This window comes from Coccinella septempunctata (genome assembly GCF_907165205.1).
Source record: "Coccinella septempunctata chromosome 6 unlocalized genomic scaffold, icCocSept1.1 SUPER_6_unloc_6, whole genome shotgun sequence".
In the NCBI taxonomy this organism is placed as follows: domain Eukaryota; kingdom Metazoa; phylum Arthropoda; class Insecta; order Coleoptera; family Coccinellidae; genus Coccinella; species Coccinella septempunctata.
Window position 1 is genome coordinate 14,148 of NW_025408032.1, and position 4,184 is coordinate 18,331.

The following is a 4,184-nucleotide window of genomic DNA, read 5'->3' on the forward strand; positions in this document are numbered from 1 at the left end:
TTGCAAAGCAGGAGCAGAGCAATACTTTTCTTCTAGCTTTGAGTTGAGGAATTTTTCCTTATAACTGTAAGGTCATATTTTTCCAGTTACTAACAGTATTGGTAATTTCAAGACTAAATTAAGAGGAGGATTTTCCAATTATAAGTTTACCATTAAGGTCTGCAAACAGAGGCTTCTTAAGTAACTATTAAGGATTTCCTGACCTTTGTTCAAGGGATAAGGTGCTATACTGAGACGCACAGGTACACAGTTTCTCGTTGTTATATTTTCGAATTTCTTTTCCTACCTTTTAAATCAGAATTGAATGCTGAGCACAGCTAGAAAACAATGAAAGGATGTTCCCTTCGAAACCATATTATGGTCTTTTTACAAAAATGGGATTTCAACAAGTTTTTGAGTATCTTAAACACTGTTTGAGACACTCATGACAACTCAGCGTTTTTGGTATTACTTCCTTTTCCATTGTTTGGTTACACCTGTTTGAGACAATTAAACATTTTTTGTAATTTTATCTGAAATAGCTCTCCACATGCATGCCTGAAGTGTTTCAAGCGACCATTGAGGATTTCACCTATATATAGCCATTTGGCTATTCAATGTGTTGGCTCCCTCTCCTATTTCCATTCCTAAATTGATTTTAACAAATCTGTATTATATTTCTAGTTTCAGGATTGTCTTCACATTTTGAAGATCTGTCAAAGTAGAAAAGGCTATCTTCTCTGAGGTCACAGCATTACCAAACGATTTCCTAATTGTATTAACACAATTATAGCTAATGCCAGGAATTCGAACTGAAAACAAAGAAGCGTAATAACAACTAGCATCTGTTCAACAACACATCTCCACTTCGGATAGTCATTCCATTGTGAAAATTATCATAGTCTACCGACAACGGCATAGCAACTGTCTAAAACAAGCATCCTAACTGCGGATGATCCATCCATTATGGGCATGAAGATCCGTCTGATCACAGGGTTCCATGCTTCGGATAAAAGTCTGTGTTAACCACAGGCATCTATAATGAAGGTTATACAACATAATCTGCAGCCTGTACTGTGGACAGCTAGCCATTACAACAACAGGCACTTATCTGGCAGCCAGACCGGCATTCCATTGTAAAAAATGGGGGTCTGAAATATTAAAAGTCATTAATATTACCTACAGTATGATGGCAAATGGCATGGCAGTCATCCATATTGAAGGATGGCATCTGTCTGATAATAGTGAGACAGGAAATGTGTTCAATAATCGGGAATGTAATAATAGCATTCATAAGCCATATATATCTATATAAAGACAGTCAACCATACTGTAAGCTGGCATCTGTTATAACAACAGGCCTCTCCCTGACGATAGTCAGACAGGCATTTGTATATATGAGCAATCCGTTATAACAACGGTTTTGTGTAATATAATAATTACCAATAATATATATCTGTATGATGAGGCATCGATACTGTGGGCTTACAATCTGTTCTAGCAGCAGTAGTCTGTTCAGCAAGGGTCCAAGGGTCCATCATCCGTTGTAAAACAGGCATCTTGTTAGACAATGTTAGACAGACTGTCATAACAACAGGCATCTGTTTTTGGCAACGGGCATCTGTCTATACATCCATAGACAGGCATCCGTACTGAGTACAGGCACTCCGTTTTTTCAAACGGGCATCCATCTGTCTATTGACAGATAGGCATCCGTACTGGGTACAGGCAATCCGTCGTTACAAACGGGCATCCATCTGTCTATTGACAGATAGGCATCCGTACTGGGTACAGGCAATCCATTTTAACAAATGGGCATCCATCTGTCTATTGACAGATAGGCATCCGTACTGGGTACAGGCAATCCATTTTTACAAATGGGCATCCATCTGTCTATTGACAGATAGGCATCCGTACTGGGTACAGGCAATCCATTTTAACAAATGGGCATCCATCTGTCTATTGACAGATAGGCATCCGTACTGGGTACAGGCAATCCATTTTTACAAATGGGCATCCATCTGTCTATTGACAGATAGGCATCCGTACTGGGTACAGGCAATCCGTTTTTATAAAACGGGCATCCATCTGTCTATTTGACAGATAGGTATAGACATCCGTACTGGGTACAGGCAATCCGTTTTAATAACGGGCATCCATCTGTCCATTTGACAGATAGGTATAGACATCCGTACTGGGTACAGGCAATCCGTTTTAATAAACGGGCATCCATCTGTCCATTTGACAGATAGGTATAGACATCCGTACTGGGTACAGGCAATCCGTTTTGATAAACGGGCATCCATCTGTCCATTTGACAGATAGGTATAGACATCCGTACTGGGTACAGGCAATCCGTTTTGATAAACGGGCATCCATCTGTCTATTTGATAGATAGGTATAGACATCCGTACTGGGTACAGGCAATCCGTTTTAATAAACGGGCATCGGTTAAAACCGGGAATCCAAGAGGCTTCGGGGTCTTCTGGCTAAAACATATTCAAATTATGATTTAAGCATACCTTCTACAAAAGTTATCTCTGACAACTGTTTCGTGCTTCATCTCAAAGCGTACTAGATTCGTTTGCATCATTCTTCTGCCAATAGGAACGTAACTTGTTGAATCTTCTCAATTCCATTCTAATATATGGATTTTTCGTCACATGGCTCTCTCAATAATTTTTGCAAGGATTGTAGATTATAATCTTTGAATGAATATATCCTTCCGAAGAATTGAGTACTTCACTTTTGTCCTTAGTAAGGGCAAAATTTTAAACACGTGTGGTTCTTCCGACACAAAAAACAAATAATGACGGCTCTAGGCTGAAGGAGCATCGAGGAAGCATGGGGATGCGTGCGCAGTTTTTTAGGTTGGAAATATGACTCTATGGTCATATACTTTGAACACTGTGGTGAATTCCTTCGGAAACAAGTATACTACAATTATGATCTAGAGGACGAGACGCGCAATATAATCATGATGATAGCGTGAGTCGTAGAGGCTGGAATTATTTTCAAAGATTTGTTATTTTCGAAGTAGAATTTATCTAGTAAGCGGATGTAATTTTGATATGACAACTGACTAGTTCTGATCAACTTTGATTCGGTTACAATTATTTGTTGATTATCTTGAGATTTTTTTCACATAATGATGATTGTGTGATAAACGCAGAAATGTTCGATATGCACTTTGTTTACGGTCTCTTTTTTCTGAATGCAAAACCGTGAATTTCCGCAAGAAACTACAAGAGACCTTATTTGTTAAGAATGGATCAAGCTATCCAAAATCAATTTTTTTATTATGAAATGTGGATATGGAAAAAAGTTTCTTGTGGAACAATGTTTTGGGGTGGCTTTCAATCATAGAGGAACAGCACCGAAAACTTCCCCGCATAAAATATCTGCTTAATTTCATTCTTGTCAGTTTTTCGATTCTCAAGAAAAAAAACAAAAATTGCTTTTCGGGTGCCACCTTTAGGGAGCTGTAACTGAGCGGGAGGCTCAGAGAAAAAAAAAATTTACATTGAAGATCCATCCTATTTTTTGACAGAGTTTAATTTTTCGCAACTATTCCTACGCAGCATGTATATATTTGCTACTTGTTTTTTTATTTGCTGTTTGTTTTTATATTTGATGATATTGTTGTTATCAACACTGCATGACTAATCCTATGTTGTGTAGATATCTATGGTGTGCCATACTTATTGATTTATAATGATAATAAATTCGATAATATTGAAATATTGTCAGATATGTTTTTACAGCGAAAATTAAACTGCAAATCACAAATATTCCTTATAACAGCTGACAAAATGACAAGTGCACACATCAGTGTTTTAGGTTTTAGACATCTTAGCTGTGATTTAAGTTGATCCTCGATTAACTTGACAAAATTGAACGAAAATGTCAAAATTAATCTAGGATTGACTTTAATCCCAAACTAAGCAACAGGGCCTAAGTTTCAAACATATAGCTCATATTACAATTATAAAGATATACCTATTTTATATCACCTTACTGAATTTCAAATATAAAATTATAGTCCCCCCCTCAAAATGATTCATGAAACCGCCACTGGAAATAGTGGTATTTACCTGAGCAACAAGAGGTACAACCATTAACCATTGTTATAGGTAATTGTAGGGATTAGGGATTGTGCCTGTATTGAATTTTATTTATATTTAACAACTGTAAAACGTATTCGA

The 4,184-nt window shown here is 37.2% G+C and overlaps 1 long non-coding RNA gene across 1 annotated transcript; it reads right to left on the bottom strand.

The window, feature by feature from the left end:
- Nucleotides 1-243: 243 nt before the first annotated feature.
- Nucleotides 244-2,797, bottom strand: LOC123322514. The gene is made up of 2 exons (XR_006539157.1): nt 2,502-2,797; nt 244-1,130 (listed from the first exon to the last, which is right to left on the bottom strand). It is a non-coding gene; the product is annotated as an uncharacterized LOC123322514 (long non-coding RNA).
- Between the last annotated feature and the right edge of the window lie 1,387 nt (nt 2,798-4,184).